The sequence below is a fragment of the Microtus oregoni genome, unplaced genomic scaffold (assembly GCF_018167655.1).
Source record: "Microtus oregoni isolate MIOR12 unplaced genomic scaffold, Mior012 000005F_ref0000423, whole genome shotgun sequence".
Lineage (NCBI taxonomy): Eukaryota > Metazoa > Chordata > Mammalia > Rodentia > Cricetidae > Microtus > Microtus oregoni.
Window position 1 is genome coordinate 57,329,434 of NW_024543064.1, and position 22,882 is coordinate 57,352,315.

Genomic DNA, 22,882 nt, shown 5'->3' on the forward strand with positions numbered 1-22,882 from the left:
GCCAGGCCACTTCACCACCATCCACAGCTGCATCAGAGGGCCATGGAGTCACAATGCCCAACCTGAAATGACAGGAGGAAGAGGTGAGTGGTTGCTCTTCTGGTTGGACAGCCCCATTCTCTAGGCCCTAGATCAATGATACTTCCCCTGCCCCTCCATTACCCATCCCAGTCCCAGCAGCTGGTCAGCAGTAAAGTCCACTAGAACAATGCTGTCTACTCTCGCCATACCTACTCAATATAGTACTCCAATTCTAGCTAGAGCAATAAGAAAACAAAAGGAGATTGAGGGACTACAAACTGGAAAGGAAGAAGTCAAACTTTTGCTATCTGCAGATGATACAGTAGTATACATAAGTGACCCCAAGAATTCTACCAGAGAACTCCTGCAGCTGTTAAACACCTTCAGCAATGTGGTGGGATACAAGATTAACTAAAAAAAAATCAGTAGTCCTCCTATACACAAATGATAAATGGGCTAAAAAAAATGAATCAGGAAAACATCACCCTTTACAATAGGCACAAATAATATAAAATACATTGCGGTAACTCTAACCAAACAAGTGAAAGACTTGTGTGATCGGAACTTTAACTCTCTCAAAAAAGAAATTGAAGAAGATATCAGAAAATGCAAAGATCTCCCACGGTAGGCTCAGCATAGTACAAATGAGAGTCTTACCAAAAGTAATCTACAGATTCAATGCAGTCCCATTAAAATCTCATTACAGTTCTTCAGATAGCTCCAAGGAACAATATTCAACTTCATATAGAAAAACAAAAACAACAAACCAGGATAGCCAAAGCATATTTCCTCAAATATATATTATGTGTAAATGTTTATAATCAGGATGGGATTGTTTGCAATGTAGGTTCATTTGTTTTGGTATCAATTGTGCAACCATTTTTTTTATTACTTTTGAAACAAAGGAATAATCTCTCATCTTTAAAGTGTCAATGTAATCCAAGAGTTGAGTGGTTTTGCTACAATTTAGTAAATGTGCATACAATGAAATGTGCTCATAGAAGAACATTGTAAATGTCAAATTCATTCTTGAGACTTGGACAAATAAGCAGTTTATAAAAGTTAAAGCTGAGCTTAAAGGCCACAAAAGAAATAATTCCCCATCTAAGGTGATCTGACAACATTCTGCAGGTAATGGTAAAGTAATTCTTTAAACAGGTTAGGTCATGTTGTTCTTTTGCTCAAAGGCTATCTTTTTTATGTTTTTAAGAGGAACATTCTAAATGACTTTGAACTCTACCCACCATTTCTCCAGCTATTTCTTGAATTTCTCTGAGACATTGTTTCTCATCTCTTATTCAAATTCTCACCCAGACAATCCTGGACTCATGAATGCTCTTTGAACACATCATGCTGAATTATGTACATATGTCTTATTTCCTTGTGATGCGGACACTTTTTTACACATATGTTATCTCCTGTCTTGGACCAAATACTATCTTTTTTAATCAATTTATCAGGTTCATTATATAAATAAAAACATTGTCCAGTTGTTACTTATCACCCGGTGATAATTACTTTCATTTAAGTAATGACTTTGAGGTATTCTACACATGAAATAAACAATGTAATTATTCAAGTACAAACTTACATTAAAATTTGATTAATAGAGACTACTATAAAGGGATCATTCTTGTAGGTTCATGGGAGTTTCCTTTGTACCAGGTTTCTACCTGACCACAAAATGCCTTTCCATCAATATATCTCTTTCATTACTTTCCCCCTTCATCCACCCCATAACCCAGATCCTCATGTTCCCTCCCAAGGGAACCCACAGAAACAACAATCCTGAGCTCATAGGAGCTCACAGACTGGACTGAAGCTAGGGAACCTGCATGGAACCAAACTAGGCCCCCTAAATATTTAACAGTAGATTGTTCTACTGTAGGACTCCTAGTGATAGCAATAGGTTCTGTCCCTAATGCTTTGACTCACTTCTAGGAACCTATTCCTTTTACTGGGTTTCCTTGCACAGCCTTAATACAAGGAGGAGGGGGCGGAGAGATAAATCCTACCTCAACCTGATATGCCTGTTTTGGTGATGCACAAGAGACCTGCTTTCTTCTGAACAGAAACAGAAGAGGAGTGGATTGGGGGATATAGATTGAGAGAAGTGGAGGGAAGGGGGGATGGGAAAACTGTGGTTGGAATATAAAACAAATGAAGAAATTTAATTAATCAGAAAATAAAAATATGTCAAAAAGTATTTGATGCATTTAATTATTATACACCATAGTTTAGCTTAACCTAACCATCTTCCTCCGTGTACCCATTTCGAGTTAATAATCTTTTCTTTAATTATTATTGTTTTATATATATATATATATATATATATATATATATACATATGTATATATGCATTCGTGTAAGTGTACACATATATGTACAACATACTGTGCCCTTTTAGGATTGCTCATATGTACATTCATTCATGACTAACCATTTGGATTTGGATGACGTATTTGATATCCCAGTCTTGATCTACTAAAAGCCAGCTTTGTTGCCTCCAATTTTGGACAATTCTGAATAAAGTGCCTATGACTAAAAGTTTCCAACTTCTCTGAGGTAATTCTCGGTAAAATGGTTGTCAGATCACATGGTGAATGGATGGATGCCTAGTTTGTAACAATGTGTGAAATGACTTCCATTGTAGCTTACCATATTGTTTTTTTCACCAAAATTGAATTATAGATCCTGAGGAATCACATGCTTATCAGCACTCACTGCTGCCAGTGTTAAATATTTTAGCCATCCTGATAAGTATGCAATGCCGTCTTGTTGTTTTAATATGCATTTTGCTCATGCCTTATATTTATAAGAATGTTTTAATATATCTATTTGCCATCTGTATATATTTACTGGTGAAATATTGGTTAAGCCTTGGCCATTTTTTAAAAATCAGATGCTTTGTTTTCACATTATTGATAGAGATTTTTATCTTTTGGATGATAGTGCTTTATCAGAAATATATATATATATATATATATATATATATATATATATATATATATAGTCTATGGTTTCTTTTTTTATCCTGTATACTGTGTCTTTCACAAAACAGATATTTAATTTCAATAAAATCAAGTTTATTGTTTCTTTATTTCAAAGAATGTGCTTTTGATGTCATATCTAAAACTCCACTGCCAAACCCAAGGTTTTCTAGGAAACTAAAAGTTTTATGATTTACATTTAGGCCTAATATGCATGTTTAGTTGTGAGCCTGTGTTTAGGTGCACTTATTTGCATGGGGAAAAAAAAAACAATTACTCTAAGTGTTTTTTAAAGAAAAAATAACTTCTTTTCATTTTACTTTTTGTCTTTGACAAAAATCAACTTATTATACCTATAGAATAATTTTGGATTTGTTACTCTGCTCTGTGGACCTGTTTGCCCATTATTTTGTCGTCATCACATTTTTAATCACTAAGGCTTTATAAGCTTTTAAGTGAGGTGGTATTTGTCTTTTGACGAAAAGTGTAAGGACTCTACAAACAGCATAGCTGGATGTGCTCATACTATCAAGCTCAGTGATTTCAAGTAAATACATATAACATGACTGTTAGATGTTCCCATGGACTAGCCACTATTAGAAAGGGAATAAGCATAAACTAATATATTTGTGCTTAGTATGTTGTAACACCCATCAAATTTTGTTCTCTAAATTATCCTAAAAACCTAGCTCTGGTTCAAAAGTTATGAAAAACACTGCTACAAAAAAAAGCTTAATGGTAACAAAAGAAAATAAGTAATTGAAGCCAAAAAATACAATCAATCTGCCACATAGCCTATCTATGTAATTTGCTTACAATCGGTCTCTTTTTTTAAAATGTAACCTTTTAAAGGGTAAGGATTTTATCATTTCTATTAAATTCTTTATTTGAATTGCCTACAATTTGGCTGATACGTGATATGAACTCAGTGATTATTTGTTGAATAATTGTATGCATGTCCTATATTGCCTTTATAGAGAGAGACCATCATATATAAGTATAAGAATGTTGCCCTCATTTGTTTCCTGCATCATTTACCCTGATGGCTTGTAGACTCTCTCAATACATTTCAAAATCAATTTCTCATGATGAAAGAAATGGACATGCCTCATGTCTTATAGTTTGAAAACACCAAAGATGGCTCCTCTTGAGGAATAATGTTGAGGAAAATCATTACCCACTACTACACAAGTACCTCACAGTAATGAGTAACAGAAGGACAGCTGCATTTATGAGCTAATTTTAATTGACTGTCAATGTTTACTTTAAAGATGGAAAAGATAAAAGTTAAAAATTGAGTTGAAAAAAAAGACTAAATTCAACTGACTTCACTGTGACAATGACAGTAACACTCAAACCGCTTCCTCAGGCCCATAGCCACATGCCCATTTTATGTGCTAGATATTCCAAGACAAAGAAGAAAGAGATGTCTTAACGATTAGACTTGCAAATTTCAAAATACATAGTGTCAGTCTAGTGATGTTTAAACCTCCATTAAGAATAACTCAGAGGAACTGTAGCGTATTACAAAGTGGGATCATGAATATGCAATTAGCAAATGGTCCTGGAGCCCGATCACCAACTCTGTCAATTACAGGAGTCACTTTCTGTGACAGCGCCTTGGCACTTTGACAGTGATTATACCTTTACATGATGTATTACAGATATTATGCTTCACTTGTTTACAAATAAAACCATATCTTACTCTTTAACTGTGAGAACAGAGTGCTTTAAGTAACAAAACATTTCCTATAATAAATCTTCCTCCTAAGTAAATCATCTATGGTCAGACTGGGAATAGTATACAATGCTACTACTAGGGCACAAAAGTAGCACCCCCAAAATTTGCTTTTATAATTTCCAAAAGTAAAATTAGATGGAGTTCTTTCCAAGTGAAGGGAAAAGAATCTTCACAAAGAACCAGTTTACAATGTATATCACTCTAAAGGAACATTATTTAAATATAGAACAAAATGTGAATAATGGAGTAGAGATGCCATCAAGGCTGGGTACAACAAAGTATGTCTGCCTACTCCATAATCTCTACATATCTAGGTCTTTACTACCATGAAGATTATACACATGAATGATAGAAATATATATTTGAAAAATGCTAATACCATAGGTTTCAGAGATACAATGGTTTCTATTTAGCTATTGAGTCAGGAAATTCATAAATTTATCACCACAATATGATGCCTGTGTAATAACGATGGACATGGTCTTTTTCAAATCACCTTTTCTCACCATTCCCCTGAGTAAACACTGATAAGCATGGATTTGTCAAAACTAGATTTTACAATAAGAACTCTTATTTAAATGTCAAGTGATATCGTGATATTTTCAGGAGAACTCAAGCTGGTCCTGGCCTGAAAGCTTCATCTCTGATGTCATAGAGACAAAGGTGCTATATTGATAGGAATGGAGAAAAGTCCTAACAACACTATTACTCAAGTATGAATACTGTAGCTACAATAATGATCTCCATGGCAAGATGTACCCACTAGTACAGTAGTGGCTTAAGTGTTACAGAAGTAACCATCCATTTTCTGAATGGATTTAAAGACTGCTACACAAGATGGAACCCATGCCTAGAGCTTTTCACTATGCTAAAACTAAAAGGCTGACTGGGCCATAGGTCCTGGAGGAGTACATAATAGTCTTATTCTACTCAATTGATATTAGAACGAATTCTCCTCTAAATCCTTATCTTAATTATTGACAGATTGGTGTTTCTTTCAATCCTCATGTGGAAAGTTTCTTTTTGCAGTAGATTTTGATTACACGGGGAGCCACACTAGTCAACATGCAAGGAATAAAAACTAAAGAGTGTTCATCTCTATATGTGATATATATATATATATATATATATATATATATATATATATATATCACACCTCCTTTCCCAGAGCTCATGGATAACAGTGGAAAAGGGGACAGGAGGATTCCAAATGCCAGACTGAATAGGCAGCTGTAGTCATATAGAGATTCCCAGACATAATGGTCCAGTTTAACACACATACTCATTGCAGCCATGTATGCAAACACAAGACCTCCTCAAGAGCAAATAAGCCAGAATCCCAACATGAATATGAGAGGGGCCCACAACATCCTAGCCCTACCTTAGGAACTACTGTTAATTTATAACAACTGAGGGAGGGAGGTTTCATTTTCTTTGGAACTGTAGTCCCAGAAAGATGACCTATGTTTTTGAACAGATGGTGCCTTACACATGTACATACACGACGCAGTAAGTGGACTCAGGAGGTATTGAAATAAGGAGAAGAAGTAAAGAGAGGGGAAAGTATGTGTCTCTGTGTGAATGGATATTAAATGTATTTTTTAGAAAGAAATTAAAATGTACTTAAAATGTCAATTAGTTTTCGAAAAAAGGAAAAGATCAGAAGTAAACTCTTGTACACTTAATATCCTTATTTTTGTTTATTTTACTCAAATAAATGATTATTTTTGCTTGAACTAAAGCAAAATTAAATTTTAGCTTCTGGACACTAGAATAACTGGGTTGACTGTATCTCTGCAATCAACTAGATCATTTTAAGTATAAGAATGGACTAAAAATAATGTAGACAGTAAAGAACTAAAGACTGTGACCACTGAAATATAAAAAAAATAACGAGAGGGAGACCTCAGGTCCTACTTGCTCTATAAGGAGAGACAAATTTGAACCCACAGTTAGTAACAATCACAGATCTAGTGCGGTGGGTGTGATGAGCTGAGGACATAAGAACTGTTTTGGGATGCTGCTGTGGATATGTACTGGGAGAGAACTGTGAAGGGGAAATTAGTTAGCAAGCAAGTATTAGAACTCTCTGCAGGAATTTCCCTGAGAACTGACCTGTCTATTAAGCTATGTGTGTTTAAGGTAAAACCCTAAAACTAGTAAAACAAATCTTAAAATGTGGCAAATTGAAAATTCGTATGGTTTCCATAATAATGAGAGTCACCCAAGCTCTGTAAAGCCAGGTTAAAGGAAACTTATCACTAAAAGCATTCAGCAGAGGTCAGGGAGATGTTACAGAATAGGAATGGGAGGTAAAAACAAAGCAAACTGAAAATTCAGTGTGCTCTCTTTTACTCATTAGAAGGTAAGTATGCAGGCTACCCCAAAACCTAAAGATGAGAAGGTATGAATAAATCGAGAGAATAGCTCTTAGCAGGGAGTATCCATCTGTGCTAGAGTGAATGTACCTGGTGGAGGAACTAACCAGCTCAATGAAATGTGCTCTGAAGCCAGGCACTGGTGGTGCACACCTTTAATCCCAGTACTCGAGAGATAGAGGCAGGCAGATCTCTGTGAGTTTGAGGCTAGCCTGGTCTACAAGAGCTAGTTCCAGGACAGGCTCCAAAGAAATGTGCTGTGAAATGAAGTATTTGATGATGCAGACAGAACAAGAGAATTCTGCAGGTCTTCATTTTGAGGGAAAGATGGCTTACAGTGGAACAGTTTATGGGTTTCACCCTCAGGGACCTACCAAGAACTAATGGTGAAGATCTAAGAATCTATTGTGGTTCTAGCAGAAGTGGTAAGAGAGATAACTAGGAACTGTTCATACCTGAGAGACGACTTGTCTCATGGTAGGACATTGCCTTGTCCTGATTTTACTTAGGAGAAGAGCCTTATTCTCTTTCCAATGCCCTGAAAGTTTCTCATGTAATGAAAAATGACGGAAAAAAATTGAAGAACACGTGAAACTCACAGCCCAGGGTCACTAGATCAATAAAAGACTAAAATTTCTGTATATAAAATAAACTTTTCTTCATACAATATATTATTCATGGTGAATATCATGGAATAATTTCCTTTCTTCCAGTCCTTGCCACCTTATCAACACATAGGTCCTAAAACAGTTTAAAAAACTGTGAGACACAGATTCACTGAAGAATAATTAGGGATGATCAAGTAAGGGGGAGTATGGAGGCATTGAAGTTTAGATCTCTGATATTTATACATCTAGATCTATAAGCTAGGCAATACTAAATATAATCCAACTAGAGCCAAACTGATACATAATCACATTGAAAATATACTTCATGAGTTTCTGTTCCTTGAAATGTCGTGACTGGTTTTAAATATGTCTGAGGCAGTATCTGAGCCTGAAGATAAAATAACCAGGAATAAACGTTGATAAAAAATAGATGTTGGTGTCACCAGATGGGAAATTTTAAGTAACTGTGTTTAATATTCTAGTGTATTTTACTTCAAAGATTAAAAATACACACACACACGATATATAGAGCTAGTGATAGAAACATCGAAGCAGAATAAAAAGAAAAGACAGATAACCAAATCATTGTAAAAGAAATGAAAACTGTCTTTGATGACCACAGGAAATACTGTGCCTAATAAGAAAAGACAAGTAAGCTTAGGTACATAGGTAAAAACAGGGGAAAGAAAACATACAAAATAGAACACCATACCCCAAACTATGGTATAATACTTTGAAAGTACAGCAGACATATACATACACACATGAATGTAAACACATGCTCACACATATGCATACACAAGTTTCAGTGTGAAGAATTTTTATTATTCTATCTCTGGTAAGGGTATTCTTACTATACCCTGCATTCTATGTCTATGGATATTACATATACACATTTATTTACTGTGATATTTATTTACTGATATATATATATATATATATATATTTGATGGTTTAGCAGAAAGAGAAGAATGAACAGAAGAGTTAGTTGACATGGTGATAATCAAAAGAGAAAAGCTTTGAAATACTTACAGGTCTTATCTTATAAACATTAAATGACAAACATCAGATCACAGATACAGCAAGATAATAGAACACCAAGAAAGGAAATAAAAAATATTCTACTGTGAGACATATTATGTTCAAACTAAATATAATTAAGACAAAAAGAAAATGTTGACAAAAGCCTAAAACAGAAGGAGTTATTTACTGAGGAGCAAAGAAAAATTATCACTAGACTATCAAAATGGTGCCTTTAATGCTTGCAAGTTGGTACTAAAGATTTTATGAGAAGAAAAGACCAGAATAGTTAGCAGAACTGACTGAAAAACAATTTTGAGGTCACACAGGAGTTGGGTGGTGCACATAATGTTCAAAAAAATGTTTCATTTTCATAGTTGGGCACTTATATGCAAGGTTAAAGATTGGTACCTGTAGCATGATTAACAAAAACTCTGAGACAGAAATTGGGGTTCAAGCTGAAGGTCAGAAAAGCAAAACAGCCAGGCACTGGCTCTTACCTCTACCTCAGTCTGAAATGGTGATCGTGCCTCCAACAAACCTCTGAATGAGACTGGCTGAGAACAGTCTCATCTCATTCTATAAGGGATCGCACCACTATCTCTTGGTTTCTATGGTGAACAAGTATAGCTACTGGGATTGATGATGTGTCATTCTGGCTACTGGGATTGATGGTGTGTCATTGTGGCTCCTGGGATTAAAGGTGTGTGTCATTGCTGTCTGGTCAGTAAGACTGACCAGTGTGCTGTTTTACTTTTCTGATCTTCAGGCAAGCTTTATGTATTAAAATATGAATAAAATGCCACTACAGATACCTCATTTGTTTCACAAATGGGAGAAAAAATGAGAAACAACTAAGTTGAAACAATGAGATCTTGTGTTGAAGGGCTATAAAGGACCATCTGAAAGTGTGCTCTTTGACCAAAGTCGAAGCAAAACATATAACATGGCATTAGTCTATAAGCCAAGTCATAAAATAAATATCTGTTCTCCATTGACTCAAACTTGTGGGAATAAATGATTGAGTAAAATAATCACAAATTGCAAATAATAATGTTGGATATATCATCCTTAAAGGGATGGTTCATAAATCTTCATTTTGTTAGTATGATTTATATATAATAACTTGCAAAGAGTGCACAATGTTGTAAAGAGAAAAAAAAAACCTTTTCATTAAAGAAACACAGAACATCTACCTCAGTAAGTAAAACTAACACTAACATCATATTGACAAACACATTCTAAAGTTTATATTCAGGGGCAAAAGTGCAAGACACATGCACTATGAAATGCTATTTAACTATAAAGAAAAGTGATATTATGAACTTTGAAGGCAAGTGGGTGAGACTAAAAAAAGAACTCGTGTGATATAAATCAGACTCTGAAATACAAACATCACATGCTATCTTTCTCATCAGAGTCCATTAGCTTCAAACCTTCACATGTGAATACATAGCCTGGAGCGACTATAGAAACCTTCAGTAACAGCTACCAAAAAGACTCAGGACTGACACAGAAACATCTAGTTCTCAGATACCAGCATAAGTCACACCACTATTGCCCCAGTGAGCATATCTTACAATCAGTAGTGTTACAGACAAGTCGGATATTTACCTATATACATGGAGTCAAAAGTATGTGAAAATTAAAATAATGTCATTTTCATTGCCAACCAGGAATATAAAACTTGAACCTAAACTAAGATTTAGCCATATAGTCACCAAAACATTGAAATAAAACAAAGTTAAATACTGGTTGTCAGGAGGATGCAGAGAAGGGCAAGATACACATTGCTAAAGGAAAGGAAAACATTAACAATTGCCTGGGAAAGCTCTTGATAACTACTGAGATAAAACAGGTGAATGCAGCCCTTCGAATGCCTCTCCTACGTACATTCACAGAAAAACCTGCCTCTATATCCACAGTGCACAGACATAGTAATCAGATTCCTAAGCCCACATCATATTTCTCTCTCTCTCTCTCTCTCTCTCTCTCTCTCTCTCTCTCTCTCTCTCTCTCTCTGATTTCTGCCATCTTCATCACCATCCTGCTCACTGCCAAGTTTATTTTATTCTTCCCAGCATTACAAACATATAACTGTTTATTAAATTAGATATTAAGTAGGAAAATCTGACTCTGTTAAGTGGTTACAATTAAAGTAATTAGCCAAGCCACATCTGACACTGTTACGTTCTGCATGCACAGTGACAATGAGTAAAATCTCCTCTTTTGGTAAATTTTACGTTTATGATGCCTCATCACTGATCACAGTCACTATGCTGTATATTAGGTCTATCACCTTACTCTGAAAGTCTGTGCTCTTTGACCAACTTCTTGTCATTCCTCCATAACATAGCTCTTGTGCCTAGGATTCTGAACAGCCTCTGGAGCTTAACATTCTGTGAATTCCTGTACATATTAGGCCATATAGCTCACTCTTCTATGAATGTTGCATTTTATTAGCAGCATCTTTTTAATTTATTAGATTTTTTTTTAAAAAAATACCAATCCAAGTTCCCACTCCCTCCCCTCCTCCCATTTCTTCCACACATCCTCCCACCCCACCTCCATCTAATCCTCAGAGAGACTAAGGCACATTGCCTTGTGAAAGATCCAAAGCACTCCCTACTATATCTATGTTGGGAGCAGTGAGACCCCAGGTCCTGAATTTCTTGTAAACAACTTGTTTTCCCCTGATCTGAATGCCTACAGCTGCTCTGAGCACGAGACCTTCAGGAGTTCCTGATGGCAGGAGAGTTTTCTGGTGGGTTTGGCTGGGGCCTGGCTATCTCTATATAATCTGCCCCTGAACACAATAAATAGAGCATTCTTGGGGCTTTTTGGTACGAGTGATTGAAGGTCTGTGTGTCAGTCTGTCTCTGCGTCTGTATTCTTAACCTCCAGTCCCCTGCCCGAAGCTCGCGAACTGGGTTCTAGTGCACAGAGTGCCAACACGGGGGCGTGGTGCGAAGCATATCTAGGCTGAACAAAGTATACATGCAAAGAGAATAGGACCCAAAAAAGCCAGTACATGTAATAGGGATAAATCTTGGTGCCATTACCAGGGGCCCCTCAGTCTGCCCTAGCCATGCAATTGTCAACCCCATTCAGAGGAACTAGTTTGGCCCTATGCTTGCTCCTTCCAAGTCTGACTTGGTGAGCTCCCATTAGCTCAGGCAAACTGTTTTCAGTGGGTAAACCCATCATGGTCTTGACCTCCTTACTCATATTCTCATTCATTCCACTCTTCAAATGGACTTTGGGAGCTGAGTCCAGTGCTCCGATGTGGGTCTCTGCCTCTGCCTTCATCAGTGATTAGCAGCATCTTTTAGGACTGTGTTTCTCTAAAGGGCAAGCTTCTTTGTTATTCTAATCATTGATAATATTTCATTATGTTTGTACACAAATTCATTTATAATAGGCAATTGGGCTGTTTCTGTATCTTTGCTAACTCGCATTTAATATTACAAAAAATGTAAAAGTATATTTTAATACCCTACAGAGACCACGATGACATCACTCCTATCTAATGACACCTGAGCCTGCAAAGAGATATGTTTCTAGAGAACTCCATAGGAGCTGGGCAGGAATTTAAATTTGCGATAAACAAGTCATTTCTAGCTAGATTTCAAAAAGAACAGTCAACTTAAAAAACAATTTGCTGCATTCATTTTAGTGAAGCAAGCTTAGGGGAGAAAACAGTTTTTTTTTCCCTATAGTTAAGGATAGAAAATTACAAGAACTAGTACTAAGAAACCCAAGTGGCAGGCTGCAGCTTCATTACAAATACCACCTGATTGAACCATTTTGAGGGGCTGTCCGTCTTCACCACTCATGTGTGCTATATCTTAGGCTGAAGTGGGAGAAAATTAGGGAACTTTCAAAATGAAAACTGATTTCATAAATTACAGCCCAGAAAATAACAAAAAGAGCTGTCATGCCCTTTCACAGCGCTTCCTTTCATCTCAGCAGCATCCTTTGTCTTCAACCTTTGAGCCTTGCTATTGTCGCTATTGTACTCAGACCAAGGCTTTTCTTCTGATGCGCAAGCAAGAGAAAAGATACATGATGATTTTTGTGCTGATTAGAGAGAGTGTGTGTGCTCAGATAACTTTTGCAAGACAAATTGTTAAGGCGGAGGATGCGAAAGCCTAAGAGACATGAAAAGTAACAACTATTAACAAAATAAAGGCAGATCATGGTGGTCTGAAATACACACATAAAAGCTCTCCAGGCCCAATGCCCCCAAAATGGGAAAGATAATTCTACAAGACAGTGACCAAATAGCAAATCTTTGGATGTGTGAGAATTATAGTCTCTCAACTCTATGTTTTGAAAGGGTATAACTACAAAAAAAAAGTGAGTAACAATGTCATCAAAGCTTGTCTACTAAAGATTTTTATTCAAAGTATATCATTGCTTATTCTAAAATAAGATTTGTCCAAACCTATAAAATATAGCTATGCAAAGGAGAGATTGTATATTACCAATCAAAAGTACAATTTATTCATTCAGTTTTGTGTGCATTTATACAAGCATTACCCAGATATCACCTAGGCTAGGTATAAAAACATAAAGCAAGGGAATAAATGTCTTTGTCTTTTTTTTTTTTTTTTTTTGGTTTTTCGAGACAGGGTTTCTCTGTGGTTTTGGAGCCTGTCCTGGAACTAGCTCTTGGAGACCAGGCTGGTCTCGAACTCACAGAGATCCGCCTGCCTCTGCCTCCCTAGTGCTGGGATTAAAGGCGTGCACCACCACCACCCGGCTAAATGTCTTTGTCTTAAAGGATATAGATGAAATGCTATATTCACTAACATAGAATGTTCTGTTACTGAGACTAAAATAGAAAAGTATAGTGGAAGGATCTGTCATTAAATAATAAAGTTCTTCTTAAGAGAAATATATTCACTTCAAATTCATTTTTTCAAAGTATTAAATGTTATACTGATAAGAGCTTAAGTGAAATAACAAATGTAAAAGAACATAAAGTAAATGGAACATGTTGCCCAATCATAAAATCAGGAAAATAAAAAAGGAATCACTTTACTGTTTTCAATGCATGCATATATAGGTGGACAGTAGGACAGCTATTGTGAGCAAACAGAGAAAGAGAAGAAAGGAAGGCACGCAAGCAGGAAGGAGGAAGGGGCGAAAGTTGTATCAAAATTTTTTTAAGGTCATGTGACTGAATTTTGAGATTATGAGGAGCTAAAATTATCTGGAGATACATTTAGTCCCTTGGAAAGCCATTAATTTCCATTCATGACTAACATCCTTGTGATTGAAAAAAAAAAAAACTTACAATACATTGTTAGCAGAACACTAGCTTTCTTGGATTCAAATACTGAGATTGTCCTCAAGACCATCTGAGACTTGTAGCAGAGCTTTACCTGCTTCTCTGTAAACACATAGATTTATGCATTTCTTTGTTCTGTTACTAGTACATTCTTCTGTCTTATCTAATGGTGTCAACAGATGCAGGAAGAAGCAAGATGGGCATGCCGTACTGAGATAAGGTACTAAGACACATTTGCATAGTAAAACAGGGGATGGGGAAACCTGAAAATATGTTCAGGAGCCATCTCATTGTATTTGTCTCTACAATAAGGTGTCTGCTATCAGTTTGAGAAGATAACTATATTTATGTGCCCACAATACACAATACACAGATGACATTTTGACTGACTGTTGGGTTATACTTATTTTCCTTTAAAAATTTTTAGGTATTACAGACTGCCTAAAATAAAACAAATAAGACTAGACATTTAAAGCCCCACATTCTTTCCCTGTCTCCCTTTTTCTTATGTGTGGAAGAACTTTTTTCTTTCTTTTTTTTAAAAGTCTGATAATGAAAGAAAAAAATGATCAAGTTTAGTTCAAGGTTGGATTTTTCTGGATCATCTTGTTCAAAGGAATTTTAAAATCTAATAGTTTTTTTTTTCAGATATTTTGTTATCAAACCTCCCTACCCATTATACTTTTCCAAATATTGTGCAAACCGTTAAGCCAGGGTACAGTCTGCAAATATTCAACTTTATCTTAATTATTTTTCTTTCATTTCTTTAAAATATCTGTTCAAGGAAGTTATTTAGATCTTCTTCTCCTAACATTAACTAAATTTTAATCTCTTCTGTTTTCAATTTAAATCCTTTAATGACAAATTTCCCCAAATGTATTTCTTCAGGTAACAAATCTTTTACAACTCAGTTATAAATTATTACCTCAAACTTATCTTCTTTGTGAAGTATTTTGAATGGTGCTTTTCTAATGCAGATAAAGTGAGTTTTACTTTTGCTCAAACTGTATTCTATTCTCAAATGGGATTCTTTCTGCTAATTGCACATGCCTATCTCCTTTTTTAAATTTAGTCGTTCTTTACCAAGGTCTTGTCGTGGTTTAGTATGAGAACACTTCAACATAGAGAGGGCCATTTCTGGTCATCTTGGAATTTGGGAATCTGCTTAGTGTGGCTACATTCTTCACTAACCCTGCGCTATATCTAATGCCTACTTGAACTTGATTTTGAAGCCAACATAACTGCTGTCTACTTCCTTTCCCTTCACTTGAAAGCAAGGTACAGAGATATGTACTTATCTGAGAATTAATTTGATTGGAACATTTAGGAGGCATTCTTGGATTAAATGCCCTATATCAGTGCTCACTCCATTTGGAAAGTGAGAGGGATTTTGTCTGTCATGCTGCACAGACAAGCAAATATGAATTGACTTCTCTTGGAGAATTGGACAGTTTATGGTGTCAGCATTATTAACTAGCTGCGATTCACAGTTTCTCCCTTGTAATAATTTCATCATTCTCTGGTAAAACAAAAAGAGAAACTATATATTTTAAAAATCATATAGTTGATTGCATGCACTTTTTAAATCTTTCTGAGAAGATTCAAGAATTTTTAGATGGTACTAGAAGGGCAACGTTCACTCTATTTACTCAAAGAAACTAGATTTTACTGCAGTGTAATTCAGTTGCCTTTACATTTCCTTTGGGAAACATCTGTGAATGACCACAAACAAATGAATAAGAAATGAAGTGTTTATATAAAACACAGAACAATACAAATGACACAAACCTGATTTTTACCTGCTCTAGCATCCTAAACATTTGGGGTGTTAAAGAAGCAAGAAACAATGGAGAAATAAAAGAAATCCTGGAATACTCTCTGGGGTTCCCAGCTTTACAAGACCCATAGGAAACAAGATCAATCTTTTTGAAATCTTGGAAACATTCTAAGTCTCCAAATAGTATGCTAAAGAGAAGCATGAGTGATAAAATCAAGAACATCCCTGACTAGCCAATTTAAACTAAGGCAAAACTGAATTAGAAACCTGTGTACCTGAGCAATCCTTGTTTTTTGATTCTCCTCAATTCTTCATGTCGCCATGACAGAACACTCATAAAAAACGAGTTGGAGAAGAAACCGTTTACTTCAGTTTCTCGATTATAGTCAATCACCAAGGGAAGCCAGAAAGGAGATAATGATAGGCACCTAAAATCAAGAACTAAAGCAGAGATAATAGAAGTTGCTTACTGGCTTGCTCAGTATTTTTTTCCTTTATCTCTGCCATCTTCCCAAGAGTGGTACCACCCACACCAGGCTGGGCTCTCCTATATCATTCATTAATCAAGGAGATGCCCCACAGACCAGTCAGATGGAGGCAGTTCCTCAACTAAGCTTCCCTTCCCCCTGGTGACTCTAGTTTATTTCAAATTGATTAAAAAAAACTAATCAGCAGATAGGCATCAGCTTTAAAAAGACAAAAATGAAGATGGTGCTTTAACATGTGGCAATGAGGTAAAAAATTTAATCATAATATAAATATGAAAAGATGACTACAACGATTAGTTGGTACCGAGTAAAATGCAATGTAGTAATATTAGTGGTACTTTAACTACCTGTAACCATTATAACTACTGCTATTAATAGTCCGCCATATGAATAAACAGTGATTTTCACATTTTCCCTATTTTGTCAGTAATAGAGCCAGACAAATGATATCATAAATTATGAACTCCCAAATGTCTGGGGGTGAAGTCTATCTAAATCAGGCACTGTGTTTTGAGTAAAGATAAAATAATTTGAATCCTTACTAAACTTTAACCTTGAAAAATAATTATCTGTTGAAATTAGCCAGGAAAAGTAAACAAATAACCTAAACTCTATGCTACATCTAACTGGGCTTTCAATGCCACTTTTTTCCTGAGTAGTACAGTTCTGAGAAGGATGCCTATCTGAATGATCAAAGCATTGAAAAGCAGAACTAAACACTCTGCTTTTTCATATTTACAATGATATTATTTTCGAAATAGTAAGCAGTAAGCAGCAGCCATGCAGAAAATATATTATATTCACTAAATGAATACAGGTTATTCATGGTGTATACTGTGTGCTAGGTTCATCTCAGTCAGCAGTTCGGGGTTGTTCATGGTGACCTTTCATGCAGTCTTGGTGCATCAAATGACATTAGTCTGAAAGTATTTCACAGGTTCTCATTCTCTGTGGAAACAAAAGAAGAGCGTCTTTTCCAAAGCAACATACCCTTAGACCCAAATTCTGAAGTCAAGATACCTTTGTAATATACATACTGGTTTTGCTTAGCAGACCATACAATAAAATGTCTCTCTGTGCTTAGCTTCTTCACAGTCAGAAAATTCATAGAAGACACAATAATATACACAATACAGACTCTCTGTGTATATTCCATCCTATTGTTTATCTGTAATTCTTTATTGTCCGGGAATGCTTCTTAAAATGCTAAGTACTTCTTAAAACCTTAAGCAGTGGCATTACTAGAATATATATGGTAGTACCTGCTTTCTCTGCACAGTCCAACATGGTGGAAGTTGGTTCACCACCTCTGCAAGCTGTGCACATTGCTCCGGTTTTAGGCATACAGCAGGTCTATGTTGCCATTAAGCAACTTGTAGTACATTGCTCACAAACCCCATTTAAATGTTCAGCCTCCTAAAAGAGCCAGAGGTCACCCTAGCAGCATGGCCCCAAAAGCCAGCATTTCAAAGCTGCAAAGGATTTTCTGCTACTGATGAATTTTAAAGGAGCTGCAGCACACCTTCTTTCAGCAAAGAGCAAGAAGCTGTGCTAAACTCGGTATTTTTGTGTCTAAAATTCCTTTTCAAACCCTCTCAGGTTGTAGTGGATTTTAGTTGGCCACATGGGTACTGATATGTAGTGGGAAGGCCAGTTGATCATTCTGACTGTTTACACCCAAAATAATCACACAGAAACGATATTCTTTAAATCATTGCTTGGCCCATTAGTTCTAGCTTCTTATTGGCTAATGCTTATATCTTAATTTAACCATTTCCAGTATTTTATATTTTACCATGAGGCTCATGGCCTACTGGCAAGGCTGTAGCATGTCTATTTCTGGTGGAAATTCTGACTCTACCCTTCTTTTTCCCAGCATTCAGTTTAGTTTTCCTCACCTACCTCTGTAGTAGGAGCTACAGGCTGCTTCCTGCCACCCAGATCCCTGCCGCCTGGCTAGCTTATGCCCTGAAATAACAATACACAAATTGTATTCATTTAAACACTGCTTGGCCCATTAGCTCCAGCCTCTTACTGGCTAACTCTCATATCTTGCTTTAACCCATTTCTAATAATCTGTGTAGCACCATGAGGTGTACTTACCAGGAAGATTCTAGCCTACCTCCATCCTGAGTCGGAGCTTTATCGCAACTGCCCTGGATAGGAGCGGCATGGTGTCTGAGCCAGAAAGAAGAGGCATGACGATTGCCTCACTTCCTCCGAGCATTCTGTTCTGTTTACTCCACCCACCTATATTCTAACCTATCAGGCCAAGCAGTTTCTTTATTAATTAACCAATGAAATCAACAAATTGATATGACACTCCCACATCATACCTCTAATCCCTGCACAGGACTAAGACAGTTCCTATATTAACCAAATGCATTCACAGCACATAGAAGAGATCAGTTTTTAAACTCTGAAGTATAAATTTCAAGATGATGCAAACATGAAATAAATACTTATATACTGACTATATACTTAAAGCTATCCGATGAAAACAGACTTTCTATGACTCTATGACACTGTTATGGTGAGCCTCGTGTGTTAACCAAAGGAGGATTCATGAAGAACACTGATCCCTAGGGCAGATGACTGATAAGAGCACTTCTCATTTTGCAAATGGACAAAGATTTCTTATTATCAATAACTGTTCTAGCCACTGTGCAATTAGATATCAGTATTAGATAATTTATATGCTGATCAGCCATTCGTAGTATTTATTTTGTTCTATTATATATGTTTGTTAGTCACTTTTTATCTTTTTTTCCATTTATTCAACAAATATATATTTAGATTCTTCCTTCATACATCAAATACATCCCAATCACAGGATCTCCTTCCTGTACTCCTTCCTGCCCCATCCTCCTCCTCTCTTCCTATATCCACCCACTCTGTTTAGTCTTCATAAAAGAGAAGGTCTCCAAGAGATAACACCCAAACAGGGCAAAAGAAAATATGATAAGACAAGACAAAAACATTCACATCTAATCTGGACAAGACAATGCAATATGAGGAAAGAGTCCGAAGAACAGGCAAAATATTTGAAAACATACCCACTATTAGGAGTTCCAACAAACACCAAAGTAACAGCCATAACAAATAGGAAATTCTAAGTGTCCAGTCATTAAAGATATGGCCAGGCTATAAATATCAGTACACAAAATATTTGGAACTAAAATAAATTAACATGATGTAGAATAAAGTTTGAAATATCAAAATGTTTCACATATTAATAAATACACGTTAGAAAAGCAGAATTGTTTTATATTTAAAAGTTAAATTTCAGAACCTATGTCTAGTTAGTTTCCAGAAAAAAAATCCCCACTGCCTTTACTATGGTAGAATAAAGCATGAGCATATTTGTAATGAAAGCAATATTTTTTTCTTTTTCTCATACCAAAAATTTTATTTTTAGGGCCATAGATAATGATGCTTCCTTTCAGTTATAAAATATTAGTCATTGTACCCATTACCAAATATTTCAGAGGAAGGTACTAAAATGATTCTGTTCAGAGGGATTGATTTCCATGTCTACATCTGTGGCAGAATGTAATTATGTGACTTATGGGACCATGTTGTGATTGCTAATGTTTGGGGTTTTGTTGAATCAATGAGTTTTATTGTGATTGCTTAAAGAGTATGAGTGAGGGCTTTTTGATAGGAATGAAAATGACACAATGACAGCAGTATCACCAAAGCCATCCTAATGTGTGTTCACGGCATAGTTTGCTCATTCCTCCTTTCTGTTCTTTCCTTTGCCTTTGAAATTAAGTAGCGCTCTATTGAAGGTTTGGCCAGTAAATTCAAATCGCATCTGCTATTTTGAAGTGAGGGCAGGACTGGTGCACAATACTCCTTCTCAACCCTTTCCGGAAAACAGTACAAGTCTCAGCCCAGCTTACCAAATTTGTGTGGAACATGTGGAACAGATTCATCAATGATTTACATTAAACATTTGCCATAAACAAAATTTAAAATTTCTACAAAACCAGTGAAGATTCAAGACTACTGCAGTATAGAGCAACCTTATTAGGCTGGGATTAATTTAGAAAAATTAGCCATATCACTAAATCACAGATTAAAATTAAAATAATGGATCACTACAAAGAGAGGAGTGTGTTACTAATACATACATCTGAAGTGCGTGTTAGATAAGTACCAATACAAGAGATCAAAAGCATCATGACATCTATAAAACAATTTTGCTTAGTATCTTACAACTTTTAACATCTGTAGATTTTATCTTTAAAGCAACAGTGAAAAAAATTTCTCCAAGGAATAAATTGAAATAAATTATTTTTAATTGCTCTTTTAGACAATATATTGATTGACAGCTGTCTACATTCTATTCTATGACAAAACATCCCAGTTCTTAAGAGAACAATGACATAAATATTCATATAGCTGCAATGAAATAGTCAGAAATCATGTATACAAGTAATATTTAGGTAGAAAATAATGCTTAGTCCCTGGCTTCTCTCTCACTGGAATACCCAATCATTTCTATTTTATTCACCCTCCCTTCCCTCAGCAACAGTCTTAAGATCCAGTGACTAACCCACACAGAAGGAGCCAAAGGACAGGACAGAAAGGTTAGAACAGCTCTGCTGTGTGATCTTTTCTTAGACAAAGAATTGATTTTAAATTGAAAATTTGATTTAAAATGACCTACTGTTCAGAGGCAATCCTCTCGGTCATTTGAGAAAAAAAGTCACAAAATAAAGTACAAATTCCCATAAAATTTTTATTATTTTGTGACCTTTACATGATTTTAACCACTTTACTGGACACCCCTCAGGAAAAGATAAATAACTCTACATTGGACTGACTTCTGTTTTGCATTTGAACTTTCATCTATTAATGAAGAAAGTATGTGACAATTCCAGACAACGAAATGACAAGAAAAACATTTAACCTATAATTTAAAAGCAATGAAAGTCACCTGGACCTTCCACCTTGTCATATGAAGAAAAGGGCTCAGGTAAGTCAAATGTAAGTTTGCTAAAGTTATCTGAATATTTAGCTCCAGTTTGAAAGTTACAGAGTTTGGTTTTTTTTTTTTTTTGACTGTTAGTTGTCCTGGTAGAGACACTACATATATGTAAACCCTACAGTGTGCCTGTGTATCTGTGAGCCTATATCTAGTGATTCTGCATTTGCTAATTCATGGACTATTTATCTTCATGTTTATACTCCAACAAAATGATGGTTGTTTAATTATACTACAAATGAGTTTTGCCAGCCAATTGTGCGGCAGATGTTATTTACTCCCAGAACAACTGTCAAAAGACCAAAGTAGTATATTAGCAAACTGAAATGCACTATACTGGATTACATTTTTTACACAGCCCCTCTTTCTGAGAGATACAGGTTTTCCATTACTGTCAAGATGGAAGGGAGAAAATCACAAATCAGAATAGCAAGCCAGAAGTCTTATTGTTGCTAATAAATAGGAGTCTAAGATGCATAATTAAGTAGATTCTACTTGTAATGAAAACAGAATACTGTAACTACCTTTCCCCAAAAAACTCAAGTTTGTTAAATGTTGTATATTTATCAAGTAATTACATTATGGCAAATGGGGAAAGAAAACCCCATTTTCTCTCTATATGACACATTTCCCCCCTAAAAAATTGTATTTGATGAAGATAAAGATGCTTGTATATGGTTAGTGTCATAGCTTGAATATATGAAGAATTATAATTGTAAATTTGATTTCTGCAGGTCGAATTTTCTTTTCCAACAGCAGCTTGAAAATAAACACACTAAAGTTTATATTAATTATAAATGCCTGGCAAATAGCCCAGGTTTATTATTACCTCACTCTTAACATTTATGTTAACCCAAATGTCTTATCTAATGGTTTCCACAGATGCAGGAAGAAGCAAGATGGGCATGCCATACTGAGAAAAGGTACTAAGATACATAGCAGAACATAGATAAGAAATATGGGTTGATTTAAATATAATAGTTAGGTAGTAACAGGACTGAGCTATTTGACGAGCATTTATAATTAATATTAAATCTCCGTGGGGTTACTTGGGAGTGGTTTACAGGACAGAAACTTCCACCTACAAATTTGTTTATTGTTCAAACTTTTTCAGTCTTGGGGGAACATTTTGTTATGCCTAACATTTACTTCTATAAAACCAGTTAGGGAGAGCTCTGTTGTGGCCCTCTTTATTGTATGTTTCCATCATGCCAAGGTTTTTAATATGGAGGAAAAATAAGAATGCTTAAAACTTTAACGCCCAATAATCTAAGAACAAAAGTCTTAATAATGGTAAAATAAACTTTCAACATTAAGTTATTCTTAAGTAAATAAAATGAGAACAGTGCCTAAGAAGTAACTCTAACTAGTTTAATGTTGCATTCTCCAGCAAATTAAGATGATATCTCTTTGTTTAGCCTAGAAGTAATAAAAAATGGATCTTCATTTCTCTCAGCCACAGTACATTCCACTCTGAAAAGTCTACAACTTCACTTTCTTATTGTGTGTCTGTGAAATTATTTTCTCCGTGACTCCGTTCCGTAGCTCATTTTCATATCATACACTAATT